Here is a 14,901-nt window from a genome sequence, read left to right on the forward strand (position 1 = left end):
AGGATTCACATTTTCTGCAGTTAAAAATTCTAGTACTGCGTGCTGGTTTTAACCGTGTTGACATATTGGCCGTACTAGACTCCATTTTAACTGCTACTGAAAACAAACCGGTAAACGGATTTCAACGAATTATCACAAGTTTGTAGAGATGGATTTTAACTATCATGTACTGCCCTGCCCAACTCGATAGTACCTTTTGTCTCCATGTAGCACGCTAGTGTTCAAAATTTGCAGCCGAGCCTCATATGTAAGAAAACCAGATGCATCAAACTGTGATCAGAATTATCTACTTTTTATAAGACTAACCTATCTTTTTATAAATGCCTCTCTCTAGCGTTCAAAATTCCGAGCCTACCAATATAATATTGGTTATGAGAAGGAGAACAGTAAAATGTGTATAACAAAATAAATTCACCGATTTACTAAAAATGGACAGCTTTATTTTTATAATTATTATCTTAAAATTAAGAGTAAAGCTAAAACATAAAAAATAAAGCCCTTGAATTTAAAATAATTAAAAATTTGAAAAACATATAAGAATTAAATATTACATAAATAACAATTCAGTACGTATAAAAATTAAGATTTAATAATTTCGAATAATTTTAATTAGATAAATTATAAATCCAACAATTTTTAAGAATTATTTACAATAACCTATACAGAATATTTGAAAATTTCATTTTAAATAATTTCAATAATAGTAATGCTTAACAGTCTAATTAAGTAATTCATATGTAATTATTATATAATATTAGTGGTAACAATAATTAGGCTATGACATTTGATACACACGTATATTATATTAACAACTATATGTTCACAATATTTTAGTTATTTTTATACAAAACTTTACAGCTAGACATCTAAAATAGGCACAAATTAAAATTTAATATTACATTACTTTACAAATATTTTTATGCATCAATTATTACATTTTGTGGTGTTTGTGTGCGTGTATATGTGTGTGTTAGAGCAGTGTCTATTGACATTTCTAGCAAAGATTCCTAACTGGGTTTTTCTTTATCCAGTAATTAATCTTCTATCAAATAATAATTTAAATTATTTTCTATATCTGCCTTTTCCTCTAATATTATTAACTTAAAATAGTTTGATATAAGTGAATTTATTACTACTACCAAATAACTAAAATTTAAACTAAAACAACGTAAAAAACTTATAACGTCCTAAAACCTACAATCCTTTTAAAAGTACGGATGTATATACCATACTGAGTCCTAAAAATTGATATGTTACTGTAGTCGTTAAGACCTTTCTCTCTTTTTCCTGTTTACCTTCCAGTAATTACCATTCAGATAATACTTCAAAGGATTATATGTATGAGTGTAAATGAAGTGTAGTCTTGTACAGTCTTAGTTCAACCTTACCCGAGATGTGTGATTAATTGAAACCTAACCACCAAAGAACATCGGTATCCACAAACTCGTATTCAAATCCGTGTAAAAATAACTGACTTTACTAGGACTTGAATGCTAGAACTTTCGACTTCCAAATCAGCTGATTTGGGAAGACGCATTCACCACTAGACCAACCCGATGGGTTAGTAATTAAGACTTAGTGTCCTTTTAAAAGAACTAGTATTTTAAACGTTCCCTTATTTTGAAATAATAAATACTTTGATGCGCAGATAGCAGAACTGTTCTTCACACTGCTTTTGATGAGTGGAGTGATGACAAGATAGTCTTTTATGAATCACTGTGCTACTAATAGCTATAAATAAAACAGTTAAAGATGGTGTCCCACTACTTTGAAACACTGTGTTCTTCAAGGACAGGTAAGTACAGTTAAATTATTCTATTTTTATACCTATCATTTTCATTAATTCGTGAATGTATCGAACTAATCATAAATTGATTAATCATGCTTTTCTTCATAACATGTGTCATTTGAGGTTAAAAATGTATGTTCTTTTAAAATTTCAGTTATATAAATGGTAATAAAATCATGTCCTTTTAACAGTAGAAGTTGTATTCCTACTGGAATGATGTCATTATTACTTCAACCACATGATATTTGTATTAATCGGCTTTCAAAGCCCATTTGAAACATTTCTATTCAGAGTAAATGGCAGCTATAGTCTATGAAACGATTTCTACAAAAGACTGAAAAAGCCGAGTTTGAAATTAATTTACAAATGGATCTTGGCTTCACAGAATCTTACTTCAGGTGATTTGGTTGGCCGTAAAGACCTCCAAGAAATGCTGCATTTTTAATAGCCTAGATGAAACTAATGACTCTCTCATATTAGACGACTAAGATGATTACACCTTTTCTAATACTGGAGATTCACCCGGCGATGAAGATTAAAAAACCATTATGTAGTCTTCTTCAGATTTATCATATTAGTGTTTTAACTTGTTTCTCTTTGATTATAATATGATGTTGCTACAATAGACTCTTGTTCTTTTTTTGTTTTAGATGTGCCTGCCAGCCTACATGTATTTCAATTTTTTTTTTTTTTTTTTTGTTTAACCTCTGGGTCTACAATCGAGCAATTCTTTCCACAGAGGATGAGATGAGTGTTTTGTAGCGTGTGTGAAAAATGCCATGCCTGGCCGGGATTCAAACCCAGGACCTCTGGGTGAAACACTGAGATGCTACCACTCACGCTACAAACCTGGTGCAAGAGTGTTCCATATATTTATGGAAAGTATTTATCAATGTACTGTATTTTTCAGGTGCGCATCTTATACAAGGGTGGATTATACACGAGTAAATACAATATGCAACAGAAAGTTTTTATTTGAGGTACTTGTACAGAAAGTAAAAATTATTTGTTAATTTCTGCCGGTGTAAATAAAAACTGTGATATTTTTAAACTGCCCACTTAAAGAGGTACAAGAAACATTTTCTCACCCATTATCTACAAACCACAGAATAACAAGGAGGCAAAAATCTACAACTGTACACTATACAGCGCTACTAAAACAAAAAACAAAAAATAATGAAAGATTGTTGGGTATTTTTAAGTAAAAATCTAAGTTATTTCTAAAAATCCCATTTTATTCTGTTTCTCATGAAACAAAGGAAAAAATTGAAAATTTCTTCCAAGATAATTGCTGAATTGTATTGAAAGATATTTTTAATCATCATGTTTATTGAGCAATATGAAAACAGGTGAAATTACAAGTTATACTACATAAATTACCAGAAGAAGAAAAAAGTTTGTTTCTCATGTGCTAAGCTTTAATTTTACATCTATTTACCTTGTAGACATTGTAGAAGAAAACAGAGTTTTTACCAAATATTTTCTAAAAGAAGACATACTTTATTTTTCTATACTGTAAAGACTATTTGCTACTATATCATAATATATTAATCTAATTACCGGAAAAAGCATTATTGTATAAAAATTGATTGCTAACCAAGTAATGTAAACAAAGTCCAGTACAGAGTTTCCCCCCCACCCTTTTATAACAACCCAGACAATAGCTGACACAGGGGCTCATTATAATCAAACAACGAATCAATTACAAATGCTGTGAATATATAACAGAGATCAAATTTCAATTACGTCTTTTTTATTCATTTTAACCGATATTTTTTTATTAAGACTAGTTGAGACAGGTTCCCACCCTATCTGGGGAAAGAACCGACATTGTTTATTTACAGCACACTAAAATTAAACACAAGAATAATGAAAAACCATAAATAATTATATACTTAGAGGAAAAATGATATTCTGCTCCCTTTCTTCTGTTGTACGATTATAAGTTGCACAGGTTGGAACAATTATACAGCAATCGCTGTTTAACTGACATGGATAAATTATTTCAACAATGAGAAGTCTCATCACTAAAAGTGTTTTTTTTGACAATCAGTGTCTTGTACAGCTGAATTGATGGTAAGAAAATGGGGTGACACTCCATGCAGGCAGCTCGAGAAATGATTCACTTCAAAATTATAGTGCACATACCATTTATATACATTGATGTGAAAAAGAACCTTATAAGTACAGAACCGTGCCAAAACATATCAATAGACACAACTTGTATGTACATGTGTGTATACAATAAATGACTAGGTTAAACATACAGACCACAATTTTCTGATAATAATTACAGTAAAATAATATGTTTCTAACGCTAAATAAAAATTATATAACATTGTAATGTTACACTTATTAATAAAAAAAAAATTTCTATTTTTATTCTAATAATTATTCGGGGAAACCCATGAATAATACAATGAAAACCTTAATAATAAAAAAAATAATACGCAATATTAAGAGAAAATTAAAATTAACTTAAAATACTACAAAAATAATAATTAAATCAAAAAGTAAAATTTTTATTTAATGAATAACAATAATTATAATTTTAAAGTAATACAGAAAAATAATTATTTTTAAACACAGATGAGGGAGGAATCAATTTAAGAAACTGCAAACGTAGTCTATGAGAAAAATATAGAAACGTTTATGTATATTTGGTTACTGGATATAAAAATATTTATAATACTAATAAATAAAAATTGTTCAAGACATATATATAATTTAAATGATTTTTTTATTTCTAAAATACGGTGAAATTAAAAAAAAAAACACCTTATTTATTTCAGTACTGCATCATATTTAATTCAACAGTATCTAAAAGGAAAAAAGGAAAATTTATACAAATAGTAAAAAAAAAAAAATAACTTTTTTATGAATATATTTAACAAAACTATCATTTAGCTTAAAAGTATTGGCATTATGGTATGAGAGAGACCACATAAGTACATACTAAACTTTCTGTTTTTTTCCTAGCAATATTTTCATGGAAATATTATCATGATTACGTTCACGTCCACAATTTGATTTTGATTTTTGGAACTGTGGTTTAATTTTTACTGAACTTTTAGAGATGCTGTTACTTTGCCTTTGTTATCTATAATAATGGGTGTCCCAATATTAACACAAGATTTATATTTTGTGCCATTTGTGCAGTAAAGTGTTTCCACCAAAAAAAAAACAAAAAAAAAACATGGCATTTTAGGGCACCCGATGCTTCTTTGCCGCTGTTTAGTTGTTTTTATTTGAATACACACCAGATTTACAATACCAGATTGCGACTAAATCGCGACTTTACTTCATTTTCTTAATCTATTAGAAATATATAGAATAGGTTGAAATCTGTATATCAATAAATAGTTTAAAAATTCATTCAGTTTACGGCAAAGTCACTTCATTTTGTTTTTTTTATCCCAATTTCCTTTTTGTACATTACAGTACAAATGTTTTTTTTTTTGTTTTTTTTTTTCACTTGGTACACTTATTTATCAAGTGGGTGAATAAGTTAAATATCAAAATTGCCATGTTTAATGTTTGACATTCGACAAGTTAATCTATGAATAGTTAATTGGTTGAGGACTCTTTTCATAACAAAGTTTTTTATCAGGTTTTTATTTTTTTTTCTGGATTTCAATGCAGGGTTATCATAAAAGAATGGTGCGGTTTCAGTAATTCATAGGAGGAATGTAGGGAAATTTCCAAATGTTACATTGGTATCCCTGAAAGCCTCCATCCCAAAAGTTTGTTTATCACAGTTGTAACCACAATATCAGTTCTTGTATTGTTGTTGCGGTGAGTTTAGTGAGTTACTATGTTCTCGGATAAAGACAAAGCAGAGTGTGTTTATTGATGGCTGAATTAAAATCCGTAATTTTAGTTCAACGTGCTTTTCGACATGAATTCGGATGAGATCCGCCAGACAAAAATAACATAACACGTTGGTTCAAACAATTCAAAGAAACCGGATCGGTTAAGAAACAGAAATCAACCGGCAGACCAAGCGTATCAGACGAAACGGTTGAACTAATTAGACGATTGGCAATTAGAAGTCCTGGGAAGTCCATCCCCCGTCAAAGCGTCGAATTAGGTATTCCAAAATCAACAGTTCACAAAGTTTTACATAAAAAACTGAAATTACACACTTATAAAATCCAGATACTGCAGGAATTGAAACCCGATGATGGTGTAAAACGTTACGATTTCGCTGTTGAAATGTCGTACAGAATAAGTGAAAACGAATCATTTTTAGACGATATAATTTTTACAAACGAAGCTACATTCCACATGAATGGATGCGTTAACAGACACAATTCACGAATATGGGGCTCTGAAAACCCACACGCAATTATCGAGAAACAACGCGTTCGCCTAAAGTTAATATTTGGTGTGGCGTGATGAAAAATCGTGTAATAGGGCTTTTCTTCTTTGCTGAAAAAACAATTAATGGAGTTGCGTATCTTGATGTGTTAACCGATTATTGCTTTCCTCAGCCGGATGAACTCGAAAACATTCATCGATTTAATTTCCAACAAGATGGTGCTCCCCCGCACTTTAATGCGTCGGTCACGGACGCTTGAACAAAAAATCTGGAGATCGATGGATAGGCTGGCAAGGACCCGTACTTTGGCCTCCAAGGAGTCCAGGCCTGACAACTTGCGATTTTTTCTTGTGGGGGTACATCAAAAGCGTTGTTTATACACAAAAAATTTGTGACCTAAACCGCTTAAAAAACAGGATTAATGAAGCAATGACAAAACATTAACGAAGAAATGTTAACTAATGTTTGGAGAGAAGTTGAGTATCGTTTGGACATTTGTTGGGCGACTAAGGGCGCACAGATTGAAATTTATTAATTATGTAAAAAACCATAGAGACGACAAATTTGAAAAATAAAAAACATAAACTGTAAGTAATTCTGTTTTAATTTAAACCATGTTCAAAACTGCACTATTATTTTATGATAACCCTGTATAATAAATGACCCAGGCAAAGTGCTTCATTCATTACAAGGAAATCCCCTCCTCTGTCAATGTTCCTAAGACTAAGAGAAGACCGGCTATTGGTGTTGCATCTGCAAACAGGACTGTGTCAACGAAAATTATATTAGTAATAGCTTCTTTACCGCCGTTGAAGCTGTTGGTAGAAAAAAAAGACGAAAGAGCCAAAGAGAACAAAAAGCAAAGTGAGAAATGAATTGATAGAAAAGTGGCAATTGAGATGGTCCAGGGCCGAGGTAGGTTAGTAAACCAGAAGAGTCATACCTGATGTTAGGTCTTGGGTTAACAAAAAAACACGACGAGTTGTCCTTTGAGTTGACACAGTTCCTATCTAGAAGTTTTAACGACTTTTTGTTTAAAAGGAAAAGCAGACGAGCCGATGTATGTTTATACTGTACAGCCATTGACACAGCTGAGCAATTTTTAAGTGTCCAAAGTGGGATGAATTTAGAGAGAAGGTCTTTGTTCAAATCAGTGTAGTCGCACCAGAAAATATTATAGGGGGCAGGTTGCGTGGTGAAAGAAATTGGTTATGTCATCACAAAATGATTGAGAAGATAATAAAGATGAAGACAATCAAGGAAATAGAAGATGACTGAGGATTGAGGAGAGGAGTATATGTAGTATAAGATTCTGACAGAACTATGCACCACTGGAGCTGAGTAATACCCAAGTGGTCCGGCTTGGCTTCAATGATATGACAAAAAAAAAATAAAATAAGTTTGTTCATAGTTAAATTAAAGTAGCTCTTTTTTTTTGCAGAATTTTTAATTTGCATGAGCTTCATTACTTTTGAAAGAGTATAGATTTAAAATAAATAGGGCTTTTTTTTTATAAATTATTTGCATTTCAGTAGATATTGATTGGACAATTATGTTTTATTTTATAACTGAATTGTTTATTGCAGAAACAACACATGTCATTTTTTGTCATGCAGTGTTCTTTTTTTCATATTTTGGTTGCACAGGATAAACTCTTTGTTTAATGCAGAAATAACACATGTATAACTACACATAATGTAATGTAGAAGTAGGGAATATTAAATTTAGTGCAGAGAACTCATGTGCCACACATGGGTTGTTTCTATGTTATATACTATTTTGTTCTGTACGGTTGGCAACATTATTCATCAGCTATGGAATCAGAATAGATTTGAAACCTGTTATATAACCTCCACATTTTGGTTCTAAGTGTGCTTTTATCAGATCGTGATATACATTTTACAGTGTTTAAGTTGTTGTTATTTATAATATCATTTGCAATAGTGATCAAAAACTTTATTTTATTACTCCACTTATGTTCAAATATTGTTAGATATTGGTTACACATTATTTTACCTGAATAAAAGATTTTTATTCAGCATATAAACATTTTAAAAACAGAATATTGATTAAATTATAAAAAATAAATCAAGATATGTTCAAATGAATCTGATAGTGAACCGATCATTAAAAAAAAACGTGGTGTTGTGAATGATGATAAATATAAAAGAAATATCATAAGATCCTCAAAAGTAAAAGGTTTGGTTCATTTTAGTTACAGTAATAAGTGTATTCCAGAAAGAAAAACTGGACAGCCTTGTAAATTGAAATTAATAAATACAAATTAAATTGCTTTAAAAATGTAACTGATAATGATATGGTGAGTGCTATAACATTTTTTTTAATTCTTTAGAAAAAAAAAGGTCACGACCTGTTCTTACAATCAGAAGTGCAAATGCTGCACCAGGGAACATATATGTTAAAATCCATGACCATATTAATTCTTTGGAAGTGAAAAGAACACATTACGGTGGGAAATCTAAGCGTTACTTAGATGCCCGAATAAATATTACTATAATGTACGAAATGTTTTTAAAAATTCACCCAGAATGTTGTAGCATTATCAAATACCTTTTTACAGTCAATATTTTAAAGAAAACTTTTCATATACTTTTGGTCAGTTATAAGTTGATGTTAATAGTATGTGTGAGAGTCTAGTTGTGAAACTAAAAGTTCAAATTTTAAATGACAATGCCAGAAATGATAGTTCACAAACACAAATCTATGCAACTATCAAATACCATCAGAACAAGAGAAGATAATGACACTGCAGTTTTGCGTTTTGATTATATGCAAAACCAACCCCTACCTCTTATTCCAGTACAAAGGATATTTTACCTAACGCAGCTACGGTTGTGTGTATTTTCAGTTCACAATCTAAAAACAAATAAGGCAATATTTTATATTTATGATGAAGGTGAAGGAAATAAAATACCTCACAAAGTTTGCACATTTCTGTTGGATTATTTTAAAAATGAACCGTCTACATCTATTAAAAAAATATTGCTGTTCAATGACAGATGTCCTGAACAGAATAAAAATCATACAGTTTTGCGATTTCTGATAATCTTAACTCTACTTTTGACAAAATAGCTCGTTATATCCCCTATAAGAGGGCACTCATACTTGCCTTGCGATAGGGATTTTGGGTGCATCATCATCAGATTACTGAGATGATCCGACAGAATTTAAACCATTGATCAGTACACGAATTTAATAGTACGAGCAAGTTTTAAAGGTAGAGATTTTCAGTGAAACTAATAAAGTTCAAAAATAATATCAATTAAAGCATGGTGCCCACACGACTATAAAAAGCAAACCTTTTCTGTTGAAAGCAGTGGAAGAGGTGTTCCATACAGCAGCAGGGTGCCTTTCAAAATAAGTTGCTACATGCACCTTGAATATGATAAAAAGAAACAAGGTAAAGTAATGACAACGGCCTATGTCAATTTCTACAATGGATTTTTGAATGGTCCAATGTTGCAGTTAAAGCAGATTTAGATGATGGTGACCGAGATTAATTATTAATGCTAGTGACCACAACAGTAAGCCAAAAAGACTTTTTTTAAATTATACTACTTTTTCTAGCAATATTACTTTTTTATTACTACTTTTTATTATAAATGGATGTTTTCATTAAAAAAAAAAAAGTTCATATATCTCATTTCCTAAAAATCATTTTTATTGCAAAAACAACATATGTGAACCTGATTTAACCTTTTCAGATCATTTAGCCTTGGAACTGGTTATGTACGGCGTCAGTTTTAAAACGCTATTACAAAACCATTTTATATGGCATCCAAGTCGGTTATTTTGTTTTATATTCACAAAGGAATCAGTTTTATTACACAATTTGAACGACGTTTATACAATGTAAAATGTTTTATTTAGACTAGAAAGATTATGACCTTTTTTTTCTCAGAAATGTGCTTGTGTGTGTGTGCGTGTGACTTGTGTATTATAATTGCTATGACGATTATGGATTTATTTATTATTTACAAAAATAGCTTATCTTAGTAGCAACATATCGATGTATTGAAACGCATAATAAGTTATAATATACGGCACACACAAAAAAAGGAGGAATTTGTGGTCATAAATACGTCACTTTTATTTGAGGTCTATAAATATCTTTTCTGACAAATGATATCGGTAAACATGTAACACATAACAATTCGTAATGAATAACAGTATACAGTAAAAATGGTTTTGTCAATCTGAATACCTTTTTCAATGGTGTGGATTTTTATAAAATGTACTTTTCTGAATCTACTTTCACTTATACTAACATATGTTACTAATCTGTGATTTATGACACGGGTTTTTCATCATATTTTGCCCAATTTTCAACCGATTTGCTTGAAAGTATTATTTTTAAAATCAGCAAACTACGATTCATAAACACAAAGCAAAAAAAAAATTTTGCTAATGAAAAACGTGGTAGAAATGTGAAAAAAATCTGCAATTAAATAATTGTAATTTTTGTACTGTTTCAATTTTTTTGTTGTTACAGGCATAAAAAATATCCAATCGTAACGTTTTTCTTTTTTTTTGTCAGAATCCGGTAAATCTCTTTAATATACTGTAATTTTTTGAAATATTATTCACAAGAGGGTAGCATAAGACTATGAAGGAAGGCAATCAGATACCAACATATTTTTGCGGAGCGCTAATCAAGCGCGGATCATTGTGATGGGAAAAGGTTAAATTAAACTTAAACTGTCAAACAAATAATTATCAATATAAATAGCAGTTATAACAACTCAAAAATACCAATTTACCACAAATAATTTTATGAAATACATAAACATAGCTTTTTATATCACCACCAAGTTTTGTGCACATTTCCTCGAAAAAGTGTTTTTTGTAACATGTCTTGTTTCTGCAATAATTGATTCAATTATATATCGATACTTTTAGTTTCATTTTAAATTAATACCTTTTGGCGATTATTCATTTCCTTTATAATAAAATGTATGCTACATAAATAATTTTAATTTTATTAATCATCTAAATAAAAACATTAAAATATACAATGTGTTATTTCATTATGTATTTCAAACACAAATAGCCTAGATATACTTTGTTTGTCAGATCTATTTTAAAATGTTCCAAGGAATCTACGTAAAAAGTAATTTTCATGTCATAAACAAGTCAGATAATAAATGAATTCAGATGAAAATAAACAGTATCTAACCGATAGAAAAGTAGAATAAAAAAAGTCTAAATCAATTACTGATATACAGAATAAATTGTGGATTTATTGCACATAAATTTAACACAGACTTTTTCTAAGTTAAAACCACAAACTTAAGGTCTTTCTTTTTCATAAAACGAAGAAATAAATTATTTTTATCTAATTAAAAGATTAGAAAATTAGTTAACATGAATTGCCAGCATAAATGTATAAAATCTACAAATACGCTCAACCATGTACAAGTGAGATTTCAGTATGGACAGCACTAATCTAGTGCTTTTTCATCTCCCGTGCACACCACATGCTAGCACAAGGTCGTGTTTTTCAGGTTTTTCAAATATTTTATATTCCAAGATATATATATATAAATGTTGATAAGCAGTATACAAAGTGATTTTAAAATAAAAAAAATAATTCAACAGCAAGGGTTAATACACTGATAATGAGGAAACAGTGAATGTGAAGAAATATTTAGTGCTACAATTTAACACAAAATTTCAAAGAATGTATTTTTTGATATTAAATTTTTTTTGCTCTAGTCTCTCTTTTTTTCTATTTAGCTTCTTAAACCACTGTAAGGTATTACTTCAGAAGATGAATGAGAATGATATGTATGAATGAATGTAAAAGTAGTATAGTCCGGTACAGTCTCAGATTGACAATTCCTGAGACGTATGGTTAATTGAAGCCCAACCACAAAAGAACACCGGTATACACGATCTAGCATTCAAATCCATATAAAAGTAACAACTGTCTTTACTAGGATTTGAACCACAGAACTCTCAACTTCGAAATCGGCTGATTTGCAATGACGAGTTCACCACTAAACCAACCCGGTGAGCTTTTTGCTCTAGTCTACAGCTATTAAAAAAAGGGGAGGAAATATTACATCAAAAGAAATGTACAACAAATTAAAAGGTATCTTAAATACAACAAAATATAAAAACTATTTTTACAAAAAAAGAAAACGGACCTACAGCAAAATTGAAATGACAACTTATTTTTTTTAATTAAATGCAAAAAGGATAGTTAAAATTTAACAATTTATGTATTACCTTACAATTATTAAGATTTTCTTCTTAAGATTATAATTTATTAGTAAATAATAAATAAAACAAGAAATTGTTTTATTAATTAATCGAGTGCACTTAAATAAATGTTAAAAAATTATTAAAGCTCATATAAATACACTAAAGGTATCAAACTAATACAACTATGAAAAATTAAAATAAAATTAAATTACTGAGAATAGAAAGGGTAATATTTAGTAATGATATTAACATTTAGTCTAATATTAACATATTATTTAAATCATTAAAAAAATAAATATTATAATAATTAATTTATAAACTTTATAAGATAGTCATAGAGTAGTAATCTCCACTTTCATATGAATATAGATTTTAAAATAATCATCATATATTTATTTATATTGAGGTTGGGAAAAAACTTTCTTGATATTCTTTGATAAACAGCTTTATGATGGCATAATAACTCTAGTTATATTAAATCAAATCTGTGTGCCTTTGAAAGGTGACATATCAATGTTTAGAAAAGTTATGATTATTACGGCAGTTTATTTATTTGAAAGTAATTGTGATGTGAAAATAAGAGAAAAAAATAAGAAATTACATTCATTTTGTAATTTTATTACAAAAAAGCGAGGACTGCTACTCAGGCAGGTAAAAAAATTTGTGATGTTTATGGACATAATGCGGTATCAATACACATTGCAGAAAGTTGGTTTAAACATTTATAATCTGGAAAATTCGATATACCAATGATGTACTTCACTTTGGTTGGCCAATGACTGAAAAAGTCCAAAAATCATGGAAAAAATTCAGCAAGATTGGCACTAGCAGTTGTGACATAAATAACAAACTAAAATATCAATTGGAAAACAGTTATAATAATTTGGAGAGGGCTGAATACAAAGAAATACTATGTTTTGTGACTGTGTGAACTTCTATCTGTGAATTGTTGTTGAAACAGAACGAATTGAACCATTTTTTAAACAGCTCATTAGAGGAATAAAAAATGGGTTGTGTACAATAATGTACAGAAAATATCACAGTTGAAGTAAGGTAAAGCTCTGGAAAAGCCAGAATTGTTACAAAAAAGATCACTTTTTTGTAAGAACTGTACTTGTTAGGATCAGAAAGGATGTTCGCTATGAGCTGCTGCCACACGGTCAAACAATTGATTCTAACCTCTTCTGTCAACGAATGAAAAAATTACCCCAAGCAATAGAAATAAAGTGACCAGAACTGTATAAATAGGAAAGGTTCACCTTCCATCATGATAACCATAGGCATCTTTGGTAACCTGTCAAAATTTGAAAGACCTTGGTCGGTAAGTTTTGATGCATTCATCATATAGTCTGATCTTGGGACTGCCAGATTATCATTTGTTTTGGTCTCTGCAGAACTCTTTTAATGGTATAAAGCTGGCAACAAAAGAAGCCTGTTTAAAATCACTTAATACATAGTTCTTCATCCAGAAAACGCACAAATTGTACAGTGACGGGATAATGATTTTACCTCAAAGAATGGCTAAAGATTTAGCCATTTACGTCAAATAGCATATATTTGGTTTAACAGAATTAACTTCATCTGAAATATTTAAAAAAACTTATTTAACTTTTGTATTAAAATATGAAGAAAAGTTTTTCCCAACCAATATAAAAAGATTACAATTTTGCATAAATATTTTTTAAATCAATATATAAAGCAGAAAGAAATAATTTATATAAAAATTGTTTTGATACCACAGCAACATTGTAATTTTAATCTTAACCCAGAATAATATTAAAACACCCAAAAAAACAAAAGCTAAAATCATTTCATACACATTAAATATAGTAAAAAAAAAATCATCATAAAAAGTGCAACTATATATAAACAGGACCATGTAAGTACATTTATAATACTTACATATATCAGGCTATTCTTTATATATAGACAAACAAACTATAAATATTATAGTTGTCAACAACTCTTAATTTGATAACATCATTATAATAATTTTTGTGCAATGAGCAATTGTAGAATTTTGAAGACATATGTAAATCATTTTTTGTTATATAATAACAATATCTTTTTATGTGCGATAAGTCAGTTAAACTAATTAACATATCATATACATATAATACCTATAAAATAAATAATTCATCATAATAAAAAGAACTATGTACACTTAATTATGCTAAATTAAAAATTACATATATAAGTCTGTGCAAACACACACACACACACACACACACACACACACACACACACACACACACACACACACACACACACACACACACACACACACACACACACACACACACACACACACACACACACACACACACACACACACACACACACACACACATACACAAATAAAAAACACACAAAATAACAGATAAGTTAAAATAAACAAGTTTATATTAAAACAAAAAAATAAATAAAACTACAAAAATACAAGAACCACATAAAAAATTCTATATATCACATAAAAATTAGTAAATGTTTTTAATTATTATAAATAACAAATATGTTATTAATTAAAAATGAAATATAATAAAAAATTTAATACTAAAAATAT

General features: G+C 29.5%; 1 protein-coding gene across 1 annotated transcript in view; it reads right to left on the reverse strand.

The window, feature by feature from the left end:
• Positions 1-504: 504 nt before the first annotated feature.
• The window catches only part of LOC142317424 (dyslexia-associated protein KIAA0319-like protein), a 153,909-nt gene continuing 139,512 nt past the window's right edge, over positions 505-14,901 (reverse strand). Inside the window, exon 19 of the mRNA XM_075353979.1 lies at positions 505-8,987. The gene's annotated coding sequence lies outside the window, so the exon portion shown is untranslated. The remainder of the gene's footprint in view (positions 8,988-14,901) is intronic.

Source organism: Lycorma delicatula, chromosome 1 (genome assembly GCF_047948215.1).
Source record: "Lycorma delicatula isolate Av1 chromosome 1, ASM4794821v1, whole genome shotgun sequence".
NCBI classification, from domain to species: Eukaryota; Metazoa; Arthropoda; class Insecta; order Hemiptera; family Fulgoridae; genus Lycorma; species Lycorma delicatula.